Source organism: Thermobia domestica, chromosome 11, assembly GCF_964235325.1.
Source record: "Thermobia domestica chromosome 11, izTheDome1.hap1.1, whole genome shotgun sequence".
Lineage (NCBI taxonomy): Eukaryota > Metazoa > Arthropoda > Insecta > Zygentoma > Lepismatidae > Thermobia > Thermobia domestica.
The window spans coordinates 102,262,082-102,283,801 of NC_137464.1; the positions used below are offsets into that span (position 1 = coordinate 102,262,082).

The 21,720-nt window shown below is 35.2% G+C and overlaps 1 protein-coding gene across 10 annotated transcripts in view; it reads right to left on the reverse strand.

Moving 5' to 3' along the window:
* Nucleotides 1-21,720, reverse strand: part of LOC145664324 (uncharacterized) — a 1,583,153-nt gene that overhangs the window by 37,221 nt on the left and 1,524,212 nt on the right. For 9 of the 10 annotated variants that reach the window (XM_081730946.1, XM_081730945.1, XM_081730944.1 and 6 more), the window contains one exon: nucleotides 45-185. The exons of the other annotated variant lie outside the window; for it this stretch is intronic. The gene's annotated coding sequence lies outside the window, so the exon portion shown is untranslated. The remainder of the gene's footprint in view (nucleotides 1-44; nucleotides 186-21,720) is intronic. 10 annotated transcript variants of the gene reach the window in all.

Consider the following 21,720-nt stretch of genomic DNA (forward strand, 5'->3'; position numbering starts at 1 on the left):
ACTATGAAAATATTGCATTAATTTGGAGATACCATACAACTTACTCCATGGAATAGATGTTCTGCTTTCCTTGGTATCTTCTGTGTTTTCTATCAAGCGCGTATTAGAACTCTCCATGAACATTACATTAACTGCGGTAACGAAATAATCGTCTTTCTAATTGTGATAAGCAGAATCATTCAAACCTGAAACAGATAAGCAGTTAAAAGTAGTTAAAATTGAATTAACGTAGAGAGCATTCAAACATACGAGTAACATAAGCACTTTACACAAAATTGTATATATATGTCCAGTACTTCTGTCTGATACGTTTTATTTAAAACTAAAAAAAATTAGCAGGTTTTCAAGTTACAGAAAAGTAAAATTTTAATATGGCAGACTTTGAATGTGTTTAATGATTTTAATACCTCATAGTAATGTGGCAGCAACTTATAAATAAGTTGACGAAGTAACACGATTAATCAGAAAAACATAGCTTGCAACCTTCATCTTTAATGGATAGGCATGTATTGATAAAAAAAAGAATGCTGGAAATTGTTAATTATATATTATATTCTTTAGATGGAGTAGTTCTTGACGTATTTATATATTTTTTTTCAATTGTTTTAAACAACTTTTAAAAAATAATGGAAGAAATTATCATACTACCTTTCGATTGAGCACTAATTAAATGTCACAATTAATAGGGCTCTGGCAACATATTTTTCAGCTTTTATTGGGGGCAAACGCAGATTTCTATAAGCTTTGACCACTAGAACAGAAAGCTTCAAGGTTAAATTAGAGGCACTAGATCTTCCTTCACATCCAGTGATTTCTGATGACAACTAGTAATGAACTGGTTCTGGCAAGGAAGGGTCACGCAGTGGCTCCGCTGAGATCCGAAAGAGACAATTGTGTTTGCATTTGATATGTTATAACTAGAAGAATCCCAAAGGTATACGTGCCACCGGGCGGAATATCGTGAATTACAACATATTTTGTATTGTAAGAACTACAAGAAAAAATTACTTACCAGAATTGTTTGAACCGAGTCATTTGTTCGGAAACGGTTGGGTAAGTGGAAAACTCGGCCAACACGTATCCCATCATTTTCAACGACAAACTTTTTGGGGTAAAAAAAAACTTTGTCCCAGGGTCCCCCGCAGAGTCTCAGACGGGGTCCAACTTGAAATTTTCAAATACAAAGGGGGTTAAGTGGCACATCATTTGAAAGCTGTTGTAAAATGAAAGAAAATGCAGCAAGTCTCTTTAAGATAATAATTTAATTTTTTGAAGATATCGAAACACCTGTCTGTGACTTTGCTTCCGCGCAGTAAGAATTTAAGTAACTGCCTTCCTTACGAATTTCTTCGCCATTTGCCTTCAGAAGAAAGCCGTCAATTATGATCACCCAAATTCTGATTTTGTAGATTTAGAACTTTTTTTTAACTGTTCATTATTTTTTTCGGCATTGAACTTTTTTTAAAAAATAAAACAGGGTCTAATTTAACACTAAAACAGTCGATTCCAAAGATCAAATATGATGTCATTGGAAGTCGAGACCTACGTACAGAGCAATACCTAGGGGGAAGCAAGTGAGACACATGCACCGGGCATATAATTGGAGGGGAGCCTAAAAAGGTCATAAACTAGGAGTGCCGAATTTCGTGTTTGCCTCAGGTAACACAAATCCTAGTTGTGGGTCTGTCTACTTACCCTCCGAAAAGGAGTTTAAAAAAATACGGCATGGAAATAACTACCTTTTAATCAAATGTCACATTGCTAGTGTTATAATTATAATAATTATATATATATATATATATATAGATCCATATCAATTGAATGGAAACACCTTACCAGATAAATGTGGTGTTGGACCACCTTTTGCCTCAGAACATCTATGACGATTCATGTGGAATAATATCATAGAGGTAGTGAATGGCATCTCTACCATGTAAAATTCCACGAACAGCAAATTTGATAGAGGCAAATGATGGAATTTCTCTTACAACCATTTGCTATAACACAGTATAATACAATTACAAAGGCAGTCCGAAGATCAATAGAATCCCTTAATTTGATGGTAGGTGATTAGGATTGTCTCAGGGCTCAGTCCCACCCAAGAGTGTTGGTGTGCATTGTTTCTCTCAGGACCCAGACGCAGCCAAGATAGGGTAAAGTAGTTCTCAAGGCTAACATGCAGCCAAGAGAGGGTAAAATAATTCTGGAGGCCCAGACGCAGCCAAAAGAGGGTAAAATAATTCTGAATTCTCAGATGCAGACAAGAGAGAGTAAAATAGTTCTGACTTCTCAGATGCAACCAAGAGAGGCTAAAATAGTTCTGAATTCTCAGATGCAGCCAAGAGAAGCTAAAATAGTTCTGAATTCTCAGATGAAGCCAAGAGAGGCTAAAATAGTTCTGCATTCTCTGATGCAGCCAAGAGAGGCTAAAATAGTTCTGAATTCTCAGATGCAGCCAAGAGAAGCTAAAATAGTTCTGAATTCTCAGATGCAGCCAAGAGAGGATAAAATAGTTCTGAATTCTCAGGTGCAGCCAAGAGAGGGTAAAATAGTTCTGAATTCTCAGATGCAGCCAAGAGAGGGTAAAATAGTTCTGAATTCTTTGATGCAGCCAAGAAAGGGTAAAATAGTTTTGAATTCTCAGATGAGCCAAGAGAGGGTAAGATAGTTCACAAGACCAGGAGCAGCCAAGAGAAGAGTAAAGGTGATCAATCTGAAGAGACTGAAACTACCGAAGTTGCTGCGAAGTCTTTTATATGCTATCCTTATGTATCCTTGTTGGTGTAGATTGCTTTTGTAATCTTCAGGTTACATGTTGAATGGCGAATTTTGTCGTCTGTTGGATGTTAATGTACCGGTAGTTGATCACATGGATCCTCATCGTATGTAGGGGATATCACAATATAGAGAATGTGTATAATGACTGTTTATAGCTCGTTTAGTATTCCCTTGTAAATAACAATAATCCTGCTTTCCAAAAATTTCATGTTGTTTGATATTTTTTTAGTATTTCATATTAAATATGAAAAATTGGTGGGGAAGTGTTGTGAATACCCTTAATGTAAAATATCAAATAAGTAGCCTGGTTTTCGATTTTGAGTTGAGTTGAATTTATTTTGAGTTTAACATCCCTTTCAGCAGCGAGGCGATATGAGACGAGACCCACTGATTAACGTGGAATCCGAACCACATGAGCTCCCGCCGTGGTTTTCGATTTTATCACTACTTTGATCAACTAAGGTAAAATCATAATATAGACAATACTGCTTCATATTTTAAAATTTTATCATCAACTAACAAATGTCCCTCATGTAACTACCAGTACTGACAATATTTTGAGATTCCTTTCCTATTCTTTTGACTAGCTATGTACTTTTAGCGTCCAGTAACAGATTGAAATAATCATAATTTCTGAACCAAAAAAGTCTAAGGTGTATGCGTATGTATACTAAATTTTGTGCCTTTATTCAACTGCTCAAAAGAAATATATGATGATGACATGGCTCCATACTGGTATTGCTCACAAGGACGATAAATTTTTCTCAACCTCATCTTGTACATTTTGTAGAACCCTTGTGTCGTCTCCCAGAATTCTTTCTCGTCTCGTCTCGATTCATGGAAATCTTTTTCTCGTCTCTTCAAATTTTCCTTGTCTCGTTTTGTAAATCTGTGCACAAAATTTATGTCCTGATTATTTTACTTAGTTTTATCTAGAAGTTATCAGAATCTTTCTGCGTCACGAAACGTCCAAAAAGGATAACAAAATTCAAACCGTATTTATTATTGGACACTATTGTATAATGACTTGCATACCTTTAAACGTTGATAGATGCTCTTCAATATGTTCGTACAATCATTTCATAAGTTTATAGTTCCTTTTTTTTACTATAAATAGTGTAACACCAAAACAGTCTGAGATCTAATAATACTTTATAGTTTCTTTTATTCTACTGGAATACATTGTAAACTTCCTAACAGCGACGCAGATACTTCTCACAACATAGGACTTATTCCTATTATACAGATACGCAAACTATGTTTGTGAATCGAAGTTCACTCTATGGTGAGCTAATACCTTAAGGTTTTTAAACAGAGCTTAACACACCCTGACTATTTGCTTCTCGTGATTAAATGAATAAGGAAAAAAACGTATATATATATATATATATATATATATATATATATATATATATATATATATATATATATATATATATATATAGGGTGTTTAATAAGTAGTGGTCATAAATTAAACCGTAGATAGTACACGCCAAAACTAACAAAAAAGTCTTAGTAAACATGTGTCCGCAAACGCTTCGTAACGGAGATAGGGGCTGTCGAAAGTGTGAGAAAATGAAGTTTAGAGACGAATATCTCAAAAAGTATGAATCGGGCAGAGGGCAGTCCAATGAATGACTATCGAAGTCAGACCTGCGCTATGCAGAAATGCATGGTTGATAACTTCAATGCGCGCGCAAGGTTCCCTAAAGAAACGGAGGGATTCCCGGACAATTGTCCGACGAAAGCGGGCTCAAGATGAACATCGAGGGCGCGTCTATCCACCAGTAATTCATAAGTCGTAGTACCAGGTCGAAAACTCGAAAAGAAAGAAAATGGCGGACAATGCTGACGTGTCGTGTGTGGTTGCATAACCAGCAGGAAATGAGAGGCAATCGAAGAAAGGTGGTGGTGCATGTTGTGAACTACTTCAGAGGACATTCCTAAGACGAATGCACATGTACAGAGTAGTCTTTTACTGTACCATACTCGCCTCCCACATACTCGAATGTTGTCATGCTTTTCCCATTGCAATCCAGTTTGCGGATATTCGTTACGTTAACTGCTTAGCACATAATGCTTCATCAGTACCTTGCATACTGTTTGGTTTACCTAAGCGCTGCCACACTTGTACGTGTGCATTAGTTGTCGGAATTCTTCCTGGAGCCATATACAACGTACATCACCACACTTCGATTGCCTTTCTCATTTCCTGCTTTTTATGCAACCACACACGGCAAGTAAACATTGTCCACCATTTTGTATCTTTACGAGCTTTCGACCTGGTACCACGAAAGCGTACATAGCGTAGGTCTGACTTCGGTAGTCATTCATTGGACCGCCCTCTGTCCAATTCATACATTTTGAGATATTCGTCTCTAAACTTCACTTTCCCACACTTTCGACAACCCCTATCTCCGTTACGAAGCGTTTGCGGACACATGTTTACTAAGACTTTTTTGTTAGTTTTGGCGTGTACTATCTACGGTTTAGTTTATGACCATTACTTATTAAACACCCTGTATATATATATATTGCCTCAGAATAATTTATGTCTGCCAAACTGCATAATAGAGAAAAATAATGAATGAAAAAGTCCATAAGAAAAATAGTCCTGAGGATCAACGTATAGAAAAATAATAAGAGCATGGACAAATAGGTTATTGGATTTAAAAATCAAGTTCAACGAGAAAGTTTATGAAAGTTTTTTTTTTTTTTCATGCTAATAATACTTGAACAATATCCCAATCAAAAACATATTAAATATAAAGAACTTATACAAAAAATACTTTTAAAAAAACTCACATAACTACGTAAAAGCAAACTCATTACATTTTCCTAATTCTTTTCAGGATTTTAATTTATGAGTTATATATATTCTTTCTTTCATTGTTTTCCTTCAATTAAAAATTATGTTCAGAACTGTATAATTATAAAATTAAAATAGCCTATACAATAGAAAAGAATTAGAAGCAATAAAACTATAGAGCATTTTTTTTAACTCTAGAAGCAATAAAACCACAAAAAAACTTCCTTATAGAGGGTTTCATTGTTTTATAATTGTTATAAAAGTAATGTAAAGTTTGAGAAATGGCTCTTTTAAAAAATAAATAATAAAAACAAAACTCTATAGCTGTTGGGAATATAAAAATTCTCAGATGAATAAATATTTAAGTATTTTAGTTTTAGTACCTTTTACCTGCTCGAGTCTTCTCTTGTTCATGGTTTTAATGTGGCCAGTACGAGCACAATAGCAATATTTGAATGAAATTTGATGTGATTTAGAAAGGGCATTGAGCAATTACCTTCTAATTTTAAGGAACGTATTTTTATAATCAATTCTTTTTATTTATTTACTTGTTATCAATATAACAAACATACAGTGCCGTGCCGTGGAAAATCAGCTCGCGGGGCGAGGGTATACGACGGCGCCCCCGTACCGTATATATGAATAAGGTCGACAGACCAGCCGCGAAGCGCCACTATGGTTGGCGCGAAGCGTGATAAAATTCTCAAAAATAAGCCCTGCTTTTCCTTGATTTTGAGCACTTTTTATCACAATTTTCTTTCCATTTTATATAGACCCTATGTGCACATGCATTTTCCTAACATGAGCAAGATTATAGGACCACTTCCTAAACCAATAAGAGGATTTAAGTACATACTAGGTTGTACTGATTAGATAGATTGAAAAATACTGCTGTTGATCTAAAATATTCCAAGTAATTTTTCCTCTCTTTTTTCTTTCCTTTTTTACTTTCCTTTTTTCCTCCCGAATTTTGCGACCCGCTCGCTACCCACCCTACGGCACGGCACTGCAAGCATAAGCCCAACTATTGTGTTGGTGTATTACAAAATAAATTTACAATAGTTTTCTCAAACGTATATAGTTCATATTAGAGACGTCAATTTCTCTGTGTTCGTCACATATTTTGTTATAAGAAGGACATATTTTCTAGATTGGTGACTTCAATAATAGATTGGTGACTTCAATTGGCGACTTTTTTTTTTTCTTTTTTTTTTTTTTTTTTTTTTTCAAGAGAACAAGTTATAGTTATCAGCACAAGTTTCAAGTGTCGGGCAGAGGCAAAGGTAGATCTGAAAAGGTAGAGAGACGCTTGACGTCATGCCGTCTCCCGTTCCTATCTTTGTCTATTGCAATTTTTTTTTTTAGAAAGTGGGGAACGCTATAGATATTTTTTAAAGTAGGGGAACTCCTTTCCCTGGCGTTCCCCCTCACTTTTTCCTCTGAAAGTGAGGGGGTTTGAAAGTGTACATGAAACTGTCGGGACATGAAAATTTATTGTCTGTATCAAATCCGTACAATTAAATACATTTTGCACTATTTTATGGAGAAAACTCAGATCTATCACGTTTCCCCTTTGTTCAAGTGTAAGGATACAGAAGTTGTCTGTCTATTAATATTAGATGTAACAAAAATAATAAAATCTTTATGAAATGCTTCCTATTTGTATAGCCTTCCATGATGGAGAGTCTTACACTTTTTTTCTCTTCCTCAAAACGAAATCTGACATATCGCTGCTGACTAGGATATGATACATATGATATGGATATGTAGTTTCTTTCGGAGTGATTGGACCGAGGCTATCTCAAAATATTAAAATACTCGGATTAAACGGAAAAGAATGTAAAACGAACACAAATATTACTTAAAAATCTTTCTACCTCCTCACTCGGACAATTTTTTTTTAAATTTTATTTTTGGAAGCAAAGCTGTTCCTAATTCAAAGCATTACTTTACTCTGTAGAATAGAAATTATATATTTCAACGTTCTTATTGTTAGAGTTTAAACAATTACTCATTATGCTATAATGACACCTCTAATAATATCGTGAAACATTAGAGATACAACAGATGACACCAATCATTAACTAAACGATTTAATCAAATTGGGCAGAAAATTCTATTCTAATTTCCAGCTTTACATTAAAGCTAATATAGCTATTTACGTGGCTAATAAACCTTTCTCTTCTATTCTAATGTTAGTACAAAAAGAAACGATGTAACGGATTCCTTGTTCAAGTCTTAATACTGTTTAAAGTAGACTTTGATTCAATAACGCAATTTCTTAATTTCAATATATATTTAGAAATCAGTACTACTGATATGGCCTTACAAGGTTGAGTGTTAGTAGAGAAGTTGTGTCAGTGGCGGCCAGTAAGGTTCTGCTCCGTAATTGTACTGTTGAAGAATGGAAGTGAGCAGGGAGAAAGACTGCTCATGAATTCTCTTTTTTTAAATGCATTTTTTAAATGAAGAGGAACAAAAGTTCGTCGTCTTCATCCCTTAAAATCAGTGGTGTTTGATTTTTATACGAAAGCAAGATTCTGCTTTTCTAAATGTAGAACTTCATACTCAATATTAGTATAAACTTGTTTATGGTCCTTCTCTTAAAGACTTTTCCCCCTAATTTTCTCTTTTATAATCTACATGGTACGGTACCTCTTGTTCTTCATTCCAAATGTCTCCACCGAAGGAATAAGGAAAGTTTTTATCGTGTAATACGTTTACAGAATATGCAGTATTTAGAGCATTATTATAATCAAATATTTCGCAAATGTCTCTGAACACGAAATTGCAACTATACCACAAGATTATGAATACCATACTTCAAAGATATCTTTTACATCTGTATAGTAACGTATGCAAGGGAAAATGCAGGTTTTACCTTCCCCCATTGAGCAAGATATTATGAAAAAATAAAGATGTACAAGTAAGATACCTGAAAAGATATGAATATGGAGCTTCTTGAACTTCCGCTTTCCCTTGACGAAGTTTTATGTACATTACTGCAGTGGCGGATCCAGGGGGCGATCAGGGCATTTGCCCCCCCCCCCCCCAGAAGAGGAAACTTTCTTATTTTATACATATAAATAAAACCCATCCCAGAGTTTGGAGCTCTTAAAAGTAGCTCTAAGTAACAGTATTACAACCCCCTCAGAAGTCCGTCCTGGATCCGCCCCTGCATTACTGCAACTGTAGGTGGGAACAGTTCCACAGACTATTGCACTGTCTCTTCTGGAAACGGACATTTCGTATAACTAAAGATTTTGTAAGGACAATTGGATGAACTTTAAAAAAAAAAAAAATTCTATAACTCTTTTATAAAACATGAGTTCAAAACAACTTCTTACGATATTCGGTGGACCTCAAACTCTACCGTCATGTATTCCCGCAAAAGTAATGTGTACATTCAAACTAGCTAAGTAATAATGATGTCTAATAACCTCTCCTTCATGGTGCATCCTTGAACAAATTATACATTGTTTTACAGAAATATTTCGTTTCTAACCTCTCCATTTGTGGGCAACCCTGCATGAAAAGCTAAACTTTACTGCTTACAACTCGATTTCACATCAAGTCACGACCTTCCTACTATGCTCAATTTACTGTATGTTCAACTTACTATGTGAGTATGCTAGAATTCTATATTAATTTGTGTTGGGTGTGCTATTTTCAATAAAAAAATGTTCCAAAAATATTCTTATAGGCGCAACCTGGGCTCTGATACCCACCTATGGGCACCTTTGTAGGTACTGACGAAGAAACTGCAATGGTACCGTACTCGTGGCATCTTTGGTAAAAAGCCCGAAACGTAATGGGCACCGGTTATCAAGGAGCAGAGGGTTATCAGTCAAAGGTCAACCCTACTGATACTAAGTATGAACAAAGAACCCATACCAGATTCAATTTTAACTGTATTTCACAGAGCATGATCCTGATTAGCGGATACATTGCGACCAATGGGCTATGGAAGAATGAAATACACAATTCTGTAAACAGATTTTGTTTAGTGATCAAGCCAAGCTTTATTAACTAAAAAAAAAACGGAGTAAGCAAAATTATCGCTCTTGCTTGGATGAAAACTTCCCTGTTCAACCAGGAAAGAAAGGTATGAGTAGGAGAAATTGATGGAGTAGTGAACTAGCATGTATGGAACCTACTACTTAGGTAATTACGGATCCAGTGTTCATCGACGAAAAATTGGACAATGGCCAGTAGTCAATCTTATTGACATCCTACGAGAATATGTTGAAATTCCCACATGTTTCCAGCATGATTCTGTGCTTCTTCATTTTGATATGGAGGTCCGTCAATTTGTTTCGAATCCAACAGCGGAACAAGCAAACGTTCGGATGAAATAATAATAATAATAATAATAATAATAATAATAATAATAATAATAATAATAATAATAATAATAATAATAATAATAATAATAATAATAAAGGTTTCTTTGATTGTATTCCTCATGTCAAAATTTGTGCTGATACAAATTTCAGCAACTCGATCGTCGTTGGTTTGGCAGAAAAATATATATATATATATAACTTCCACCCTTTACAAGATTTTCCTCTTGTGGATTTTTACTTAGACGCATTTTAACTTAAGCCCAATTTAAAATAAAAAATATGGCTAATACCTAATTTGAATTGTAATTACATGCCCTTTTCCTTCGGTACAACTTCAGCTTGAATATTTCCTAAAACAGGGAAGCAACTGAGAAAATATTTGAAAATATTCCTGCAAAAAAGTTTCTTTCTTGATTTTATTCACTTGTGATTTGACAATACTGCCTCAGTCACTAACAGATAAAACTCGAGACATACGTCGTTATATTTGAATGACACTGTGGGAATAATACGTTTATTGCTCTAATAGTACCTGACAAAAACAAACAAACAAAAAAAAATACAGTATGTGATCACTTGTATTGAAAAATAGAAAATTGAATTTAGCAACATAAAAGATAACGTTGACTCATATAGTGCTAATCAGAGTACAGATACAATTTATATTTTGCTTGAATTGAGGTTACGTGCGTTTCGTACTACAAACGCACAAAAAGAGGCAATAGAGAAATATTTTGAAAGTTTCAGAAGAAATATTCCCGTGTTAATAATTATTTATTTGATTATTCTTTAGCAGTAATGTCTCTGTGAAATCTGAAACAATTAGAGCATGCCCCTTTTTGTTGCAAATATATCCTGCAGTTTTTGTGTTGTCTAATAGTATCTGAAAGAAAATATATAACTCCATTGCTCTCAATTGTCTTTGTCCGGATAGTGGTGCTGATTGAAGGTGGAACTATGTACTCATACATCGACAACATAAAGCGTACCATTTACGATGTTATTGGCATAACCATTAAACTTCTAATTCATTTACTAGAAACGAACTCAAGCTACATATAAGCAAATAAAATCAGGAAACAAAATATAAGCTAACAAAATCAGGAAACGAAATATAAGCTAATAAAATCAGGAAGTTAAATATAAGCTAATAAAATCAGGAAGCGAAATATAAGCTAATAAAATCAGGAAACGAAATATAAGCTAATAAAATCAGGAAACGAAATATAAGCTAATAAAATCAGGAAACGAAATATAAGCTAATAAAATAAAGAAACGAAATATAATCTTATAAAATCAGGAAAAGAAATATGAGTTAATAAAATTAGGAAACGAAATATAAGCTTATGAAATCAGGAAAAGAAATATGAGCTAATAAAATCAATAAACGAAATATAACCTTATAAAATTAAGAAACGAAAGTTTTGCCAGGAAATTTCTAGACTTTTGCTTTGTTATTCCCTGTTTTAGAGGATTTTCAAATGAAATTTATACCGATGAAAAGATCGCTTAAATACAATCCAGATTTCTACTTCAATAAGGGCTTAAGTGAGATGTATTTAAGTACAAGTCAAGAAGAGAAAAATATTGTAAAGAATGGAAGTTTTAAGTATATACTTTTCTGCCAAATTAATGGCAGTTAAGTTGCAAAAATTTACATGAGAACTAATTTTGACATGCTGAATATAACCAAAGAACAACACATAACCTTTTTTTTTTTTCCTGTTTCATCCGAACGTTTCCTTGTTAACTTTAATAGCCTTGTCTCTGGAACCAAATCTCTACATAGAAAAATATTTCATCTGCATAGACGCAAGTCAGGGTCTATAATCGTACCAAATTTAGTCAACATCAGATCAATTCTTTAGATCAAGATTAATATGTATTATCCTTGTATTTTAGTTTTTTTTAAAAAAAAATACGAAAAGATTGATTCATTACGTCACCATTTGGCAAATAACTCTACTATAACATTTTGTAGAAAATATCCTTTTTAATCTTGCTAGTAAAACAAATGTTCAGTTCCATGTTAAATATTAATCCTTTTTTGTTCTTCCCGAGATATTCCTAACTTTATTAAGAATTGTACGTATTGTATTCTCTCTTCCCCTCAAAAAAATGTACCCAAATGTTCATGGTGCATCTTATGCAGGTTATTGATAAGAAAATATTCTATACACATCCAGATGCGCCATTTGTGGCTTTAGTGGGAGGGGACATTGTTCTCCCTGAATTTGAGATACACACACACACACACACACACACACACACACATATATATATATATATATATATATATATATATATATATATATATATATATATATATATATATATATATATATATCATATCATATCATATCATATCATATCAATAGCATAGTAATGAAAATCGTAAAATTCTATTTCTATCGAAGGCCTTCTCACTCCCTAGCCCATTCCCAGGCAAAACATGACCTGACACTACTGCATACATCCGACAAAGCAGCAAAACTTCTTTTGTACATGTATACTTAAAGCATGAGTGATCATCGTTGCTTTGTTAACGTTACCTGCCACACATTTAACATAGTGAATACCGTCATCTTAAAACATTATAGGTCATTGGGGTGAGTGTACTGGGGCCACTACGACAACCGCTGACAGTCAGGGGTAAAAGTGCGGGGGAATGCGGAGGGACGTCGTCCCCTTATTTCCAGAAAATATCTATGGCGTCCCCCACTTTCTAAAAAAAAATACAATGGAGAAAGATAGACATTTTAGACGGCGTGACATCAAGCATCCCTTACTTTTTCAGATCCACTTTTACTCCTGCTGACAGTAATAAAATTTACATGGGAATATATGCATGTGAGGTGGCACTATGGCAGTGGTAACTGCACTGACCCAGGGATACTAAATTAGAGACAAATCACAAGATTCATTCGCAACTTAAGAACATTTCAGCAGATATTATTTTATAGTTTCGTGTAGTCTAGGCTCATATTTAGCAACGGCGCCGATTTCTGAATAGTGGTGGAGGGGGTCGTTAAGTTTGTTGATGGTTGATTTCAAGTTTAGCATCCCGTTCAGCACCGAGGCTATACGAGACGTGGACCTACAGCTAAAAGTGGGATCTGAATCATATGAGATCCTACCGGAAATCTAACCCGGAATCTTAACTGGTTAACCATATAGCTACAAGACAGCATTTCGTTGTCGGATATTCAAAGATATCCATATCATAGAGAGGTGCAAGCAAGTTTTGTGGAGCAGAACTCTCTCGACTCTCCCAGGATCGGTGCCCGTACTGTGTAGTAATATTTATAGACCTATGTGACAAGTCACTTGACATATTCAGATTAGCAAAAAGGGTCCCAGAGAGGAGCCCATCGGTTCATGCGTTAAGACAACACTGAGTAGAATTGTTGGTCCTTCTAAGGAGAACCTGTGTGTACTGAAAATAAAGCTCTGTTAAAGTGTAGCTCGACACCGGCTCATACATGTGAACTTTTTTGAAAACCTGAAATCGTACGCAAGAATCAAATGTGCGGCTTACATACAAAATAATACGATAAAATCCAAGAAATTAAAATTAAAAGGTATATGTAACAGAGGTGCCATTTGGAGGAGGGCAGGGACAATTATTTCTCCTGAGTTTGCATTAAGCAAAATCATCCTTTTCATTGTAGAGCAAGATCTAGATGTAGCTTAATTCAACGGAAAGAATTGTCAGTTTCTCCTATACCTCCTGGCAGCGATGATTTCTGATTTACTCCGAGCGGGGGGAATTTCAATATACTGGGAGTGAAAAGGGGCCCCAAGGCACCTTCTGAAATCATAACTGCCTCCTGGTGATAATGGAAAGTGATTAACGTTTTGTAACAGCAAAATTCGACTCATTTACAGTCCATAGTTGTTCACTGTTAGCCTTTCAACAACTTTACTGCTGATAAGAAAAGTTGCTTTGGTTGGTGATTCCACTACATAGTATATAGTGGAGAATATTGTCCCATCCGCCAAGTAATATCTGAAATAACGCTACTGATACATAGTCAACGAATATGAAGCAGGACTCTCTTCTTTCTCTATTCGATATTATTTTTTTTCTCCCAATATGATATAACTAATCTTCAAATTCGCTACTTAAATAGCCTACATTAAATACGAAGTATAATCTCTATTTATTTGTGAACAGCTCCAGTGTTTAACACCTACAGTACTCCAAAGGAACATTTTAGCCCGAGAGTATTGGGGAATACCATAGCCTGAAGAGGGTCGTGAGGGCTTAGTAGTAGAGCGTACACCACTGGTACAAGGGGTCCTCGGTTCGATCCCAATTTATGTGAAGTTGTGGTGGACAACATTGTTTTCGTAAGTTCTCCACTTCCTTCCATACATTTTTTTTTTTATCATTTACTTTTCAATAAGCAACCACTTCCTTTTTCAACGAGGATATGGGAATCAAGTTTCAGCTTGAATATATAGCTCAAAGAAACCAATAACCATAAGAAAAACTTACATTCTCAAATAAATACATACTGGGACATATGGAATTTCTTTGTATGATATTTTTGCAATATGTGAATATCACTATGGGTTAGTTATATTTGTTTCATATCTCACTTAAACCTAATCTAGTATCTTATTGCAAATATTCAGTACTGTACAGCAATTCTAATTTTCTTTAAGAAATTTTTTTTGCAATATTGTAAAAAGACAGAAGTAAGGATATGGCTCCTTGACTCTGCAGAAAATTAGATTACCATCTGTTGTAGAATAATTAATTGAGGTGTATAAGTAAATAATTGAGTGATGAAGCCATAATTATATATTCTATAGTCTTTCTATATTTGGTATTCTTTCTCTAATTATCCTGCTACTCCTGCTCATATGTTCAGTTTTTAACCCGTCCTTTATAAACCACAAGGTAAAACGAACTGATTACCCTTAGAGTAACTGTCCCAATAATTGACAGTATAAGAACAGTGTTTGACAAATTGCAAGTTTCTTCACCCTTTAAATGAGCCTGGCTTACTGATCTCTCGTAGAGGTACGAAGGCATCCTTCCTTCATCTATATAGACCATCATAAAAATAATAGACTAATAATTATTATTTTTTACAATATGTATACGAAAAGTTGATCATTGTACCAGTAATTGACACCAAGATTTGTGAGTTTCACCAGTAATTGACACCTTGTGACCCAGTAATTGACATCTCCTAATATCTTATTCTAATGAAACAAATAATTTTCTACCAACTTATCAAGCTGATTTATAAGTTTCCACCTGGATAAACATGTTTATTTCTTTCGCTAATATAGCTATTATAGTACTGTTTTGCACTGTCCATCGATTTTCTGTTTTCTTTGGAGAACTACTACTTAGAGGCAAATATTAACAGTGGTGTGGGATTAACAACACCACAAAGGAATAACACGTGGCAGCATTTACTGGTATCTAATCCCGCAGTCTTGTTGCGTCGGAAAAAAGACGACAGTGTCAATTACTGGTACACTGTCAATTATTGAGACAGTTACCCTATACCGTTATCTTCGAGACGAGAAATAAAGTTTTTATCATCTTGTTCCGTCTCGTAAATTTTGTGGAAATCAAGTCCCGTATGGATTCTCGGAAAGGGTTTCTCGTCTTGAAAAGCGTTTTGTAAATCTTTGTTCAACACTTAAGCTCTTGACTATTTGTCGTTCATTTTATCTAGAAGTTATCAGATTCTTTCCGAGTAACGGCAGTGGTCTAAGGAAGGAGTGGTGTAACAACAATTAAACCATACTTATTGCTAGAGTACAGGCCCGTATCCAATGGGGGGCTAGGGTGGAACGGGCCTCCCTAAATTTTCACTGCCCCCTAAAATTTTCACGGTAGGCTTGCAAATGAACTATAATAGGTGATGAATTATAATATGGTTGGGTCGGGCCCCCCTAAATTTTTGGGCTGGCTACGGGCCTGCTAGAGTATGTTGTGTAACAATTTGGATATCTATAAGCATTCATAAATTCCTTTTTACAATGTTTGCACAATCACTTTACGAATTTATGATTATTATATTATGAATCATGTAAGATTAAAACAAAGTTTGAGATCTAATACTTGAGTGTACTAGTGTTGCTAATGACATTCATGAAATGTATCGTGTCAACTCGAATATAAGAATGTACCTCTGGTTGAACTCTTGTTTCGTTTCAGAGAATAGGCGAGATATTTCTCATCTTATGGACAGCGTTATCATCCTACTTGTAGACTAGTGACTTAGTTTCCCCTTTTAGTTTTCTATAATTAGTTTGGCAAGACGTGATGAGGTACAAGACAAAACAGGGCTCTTCTAATAGAAACAGATACATCTTCCGAGACGAGTCGTCCTTTTTACGACAGATGAGACATTTCTCGAAACATGGGCAGCGCTACCACCCTATTTATGGTCTATCGACTTAGTCCCTCCCCTAGTTCTTTAGTTCTTTATAGTTAGGGTGGCAAGACGTAATGAGATATAAGACAAAACAGAGCTCTTCTAATAGAAACAGATAGATATGTCTTCCGAGACGAGGCATTCCTCTCCTTAGTTCTTTATAGTTAAGGTTGCAAGATGTGATGAGATACAAGACAAAACAAAGCTGTTCTAATAGAAACAGATACATCTCCCGAGGCGAGGCATCTGTTTTACAACACTTTTTCGAAATGAGACGAGACATATCTCATGGATAGCGCTACCACCTTATTTGCGGCCTAGTGGTTTAGTTCCTGCCTATAGCTATTTATAGTTAGGGTGGCAAGACGTGACGAGATACAAGACTACACAGAGCTCTTGCAATAGAAACAGATACATCTTCCGAGACCAGGCACTTCTTATACGATACTTTTTCGAGACGAGAAAAGCTCAACTTTGGTCCCGTACTCAAACCTAAGTCTATAATAGTGATGGCTAATTTATAACACGTCATTGTCCAGAATCAAATCAGGATGATTAATTGGATAAATTGGGATCTATTTTCGATTTTTCTTTCCCTCTCCTTTTAACACTGAGCCGAAGGATCACTGAATGCCCGTAAGTTATACCTTTTCTGAATTTTTGTTCTGTGAATATCCTGCTTCTTGTTTCATGTGTTTAGGTCAATTGGAGTTTGAGATCTATAATATTAAAACTATATGAAATATACTTTCTTAATGGCTAGTTACCAACAGCCTTTTTTTACTGAACAGGATTGGTAACTAAAAGATTAAAGTAAATATTTTTATAGTTAAAAGTTGTCTCAATTCAGATATATTATAATGGCCATCTTATATATGGATTTTTTATGTAAGAAATTATACGTTTTCTTATTTTTACTCGCTGGCCAGATATTGACCGCGGGCAGCCAATTGGCCATCACTGGTCCAAAACATCACTGGCACAGACAGAGACATATTGCAATAAATCAAGATGAAGTTAGGTTCAAAAATGTTGATGTAATTAGTTGTAATAAAAGTGGTCACATTTTTCAAGTCCCATTTTTTAAACCCTTTCTTTCATGCCTAGGTATCAAGACATTATTTATCACTGCAAATACGCAAATAGAAAAGTTCATAATGAACGTAAGTGATCATTTTCTTGACCGTGACTTTACATCAAAACCACTAATACTAGGTAAAGAACTAAATTTCAACTATTCTCATTTTTTGACTATGACTGTACACCGAAACCCCAAATACTAGGTACAGCACTGAATTTCATTATTCTGTGACTTACATATTCATTTCTGTATATTGCATATTGTATATTCACTTCTGGGCTATTTTAACATAGACAAACTTTGTCGGTAAAATACATACACAATTTGGCATTTGTTCCGCTGAAGGGGAGCAATAATATTGATACAAAATTTTCTAACTTTGAATACAGAAGCTTAGATAAGTTTATTACTTTTAAATAGATAGGTTACGTGTCCTCCTTCTGCGGAACAAAACTCTGTTTTATTAACCACTTTATAAGAGTAGGATCTAATACTAGTAACATATCACACTTTTTGTATTACTCAGTTCAACTTTTGTTATAGTTTCTTTTATTGTACAGGACACATTGGACAATAAAGTAAATATCTAATTCCATCTCAAAACACTGTTTTGTATATTTTAGAAACACGTTTTACACTTATATAGCATTGCAAAATTTTAGTGTTTGTTCTACGGAATCCCAATATTCATAAGCAACGTAGTCCTAGTTTTGATCAGTAAGGTACTTGCCTAGGATACGAAAGAAATTAATCCTTATTAATGTTTTCGTCCACTACTGGAACAATTTCGGTTTTCGTGAAAATTTTACTGAGTATTTCAGCTGGTCGAATAATTTTCGATAAGTATCTTGCATATGATAAATAATACTTAATAACAGCAACGTGAGAACAGCAGCCAACAGTTCTGTTCACGAAAACAGAAATTTTTCCAGTAGTGGACGAAAACAGTGATAAGGATTCTTTCTTTTAATTCATTCTTTATTTGATCATGTCAAAACACACATATACAGTAATACCATCGAAACAAACTAAACAGATAAATACCTATTAACAACAGGCATATTATTAACCAACTGTTAAAAAAACAAGAACAATTACTAAACAAAGACCTATATATATCACAGAGCATTGATTATGTGCAAAATGAACACAAAATGCGGGAATGTATAATTTCAGTTGATGTACAGCAGTGGCGTAGTCAAGGGAGGTGCGAACAGGGTCGAGAACCGCCTTCATCCTCAGAGACCAATTACCACTAAGACAAAAAATACTTGTTATCACAATATTCCAATGTTATAACAACTTCATCCCTCTCATTCAAAGCTAGTGGTTATCCTAGTGGTGTACAGTGTGTATTATATGTATACCACTTAGATGCTGACCTATGTACATTTGCCTTTTTTTCACTATGAAGTACACTTGCAAACAAAATGAAAAAATATATGTTGTTAGAGACCCTTTCAATGAAAAAATATATGTTGTTAGAGACAAAACTGGCAAAAAAATTGTGGGTGTTCCAGTTAGTCTTCCACTATTTTTCTTTTAAATTTCAAAAACTTTACTGACATCAATTTTCAACCCCAAAAAATTTCCAAAAATATTTTCCGACTTTTCTCTTGTTGAGAACACCTAACATCTGTTTTCCATGCAAATTGGTTCAGCCGTTCAGGAGAAAAAAAATAATTTCAATTTTCTTTCCCCCTCCTAACACCCCTCCAAAAGCGCTTGGGCGGCTGAAACTTTTGGAAACTGAGTTTCTCATAACTGTTAATGGATACTGTAAATTTGGTGCAGATATGCTTGGGGGCAGTTTTCACATGCTTATTCTGCTAGGCCCTTTCCTTCTAGCTAATCATAAGTTCAGAAAACAATACTGTGGCAAAGTGGTTCAGTAGTAGAGCGCTTAATTCTGGTGCGTGGGGGTCTCTGGTTCGATTCCTGGCCAAGAAATAAGTTTGTAGTGGAAACATCGTATCCATGGGTTTTCTTGGGTACTCCTTTTTTCCCACATTCTCATTTCCCCAATTCTTCCATCATTATTCAGTTGCCTTAATCATTCGTTTCCCTTAGCCTAACAGTAATAGTTGTGGGACATTAAACTGAATGATTTCATTTTCAAAAATCAATATAACAAAGACACTGGTCATAAAATATTAAATTAAGTTTCCCCATTTTCAAAAATCAATATAACAAAGATATTGGTCATAAAATATTAAATTAAGTTTTCCCATTTTCAAAAATCAATATAACAAAGACACTGGTCATAAAATATTAAATTAAGTTTCCCCATTTTCAAAAATCAATATAACAAAGATATTGGTCATAAAATATTAAATTAAGTTTTCCCATTTTCAAAAATCAATATAACAAAGACACTGGTCATAAAATATTAAATTAAGTTTTCGTCACTCCAACTTATAGACTGCAGTAATATGACAACAAATATTTTCCTTATTCCCCCTTTTTCTTTGTTATTCAACTGAGTGATAAGTGGTTAGCACATTGTCTTTAAGGTACAATTCTTAAAACAGCAGGATGAGGCACTGTTCAATTCAAGTAACTCTAATGCTGGAATGTCCTCTAAAATGCTGTCGCTAATGGTATCGAACTCAATACTAAGCACGCAGTAATCAATCAGTTACAAAGATGGAGCTCAAGTGGTAGAGCGTTGGCTTCGCATTCGGGAGGTCGCGGGTTCGAATCCCGCTGCCGACCATCCTGACTGAGGTTTTCCAGGATTTCCCTCAGTCCTACCAGGCAAATGCCAGGATGGTACCAACTAAACAGGCCCTGGCCTATACCTTCCCAAATCCTTTCCATTATTATTGTTATTGTTGGATATCCAGTGTAAAATGGCCTCTGAGCTGTATCTGGTGATTGTTAAATAAATAAATAAATAAAAATACAATACAACTATTTACATGGTACATAAATGTTCTTGGGACCGCAGTGGCTCAGAGGTAGAGTGTTCACCTTTGATGCATGAAGACCTTGGTTGAATCTCAGCTCGCACCAAGTGAACTTTGTGCTAGACAAACAGAGAGTGAGTGGATTTTGTCGGGGCTCTCCCGTTTCCTCCCACTTTCTTCATTCTACCATTTCCTTTATTTCTCATCATCACCGTCTTCTTTAGCGTAGCCAGCATAATTGTGGGACGTAAAACTTAAATATTTCATTTTTTTTTTTTTACATAAGTGTTCTTTAAAATAATTCTTTTACTCTAATTAAATTTGGGCCTAAATCGGTTCCGTATAAGTAGGTATAGTACGTGCAAAATTGCCGTTTGCATTACTAATTATATTTTTAAACATGGGAACCAAATAATATCTTTGATATATGGAAATCCCTATTACAAAAGAAACCCAGGGACGCGACAACAAATGCTTTCCTAATCTGTTTTTGTTATCTTGAATCGGGGTCTTTTCTCTCAAACACACACATATTAACGAACCACATGCAAACAATTGGGTATCTATATATTGGTAGGTAGGTGTATGTGTGCGCGCACCGAGGTTAAAATTTTTGGCAAAAGTTTTGGTTAGTTCGTTAGTTCCTATTTTTTCTTTTTTCCTAATTCATCCCGCCCTTTTATGGTTCCTACCTACCTCTCCAATCACAGGAGGGTGAAAAAGTAAAAATCACACACAACCAGTAGCCGCACTATATCCGGACATTGATTCAACATCAAGAGAGAAACACAAGAGAGAAAAAAAGAGTGCCCACGTGGTTTTATGTAACACGTTCTTCGTGTAAATTGTATCGGCCAAGCCATTTTCCCTTATCTTAATCTGTGATAAGGAAAGACTAAGTGCTACACCAGAGCCCGACTATAATTTCGTCCAGGTCTGTGTGTGCAATTTACGAAGAGAGTACGAGGAAGGGGGATGGCTGGCTTGGTCCACCACCCCCATATTCTACTTTCTCTGGTACCGCTCCTAAAATCCTGATCACTATCTTACGCTGGGAGAGTACGAGCCAAAAAGTTAGAGAAGAGCGGGATAGAGAGAGAGAGAGTATGAGGGGAAGTGATAGAAAGGGGTTGGAGGGGTGAGATAGGTATAGTACTCCCCTACCTCACTTCCTTATATACATATATATCTATAGTTTTATATATGTATGCCAAGCTAGCAAGCAAGGAACGAAGAAAAGCTAAAGCAGTTCAGGGGTGATACTCTACAACACGCTACAGTATAGCGAAGCAAGGAGACAACGTGGGAAAACCGGTTTTCCTATGACGTCACGCGCATAAAGGAACCAATAGGAAGGCCGACCGTTGTTTTCCTCCGGTTGCTTTGGAGA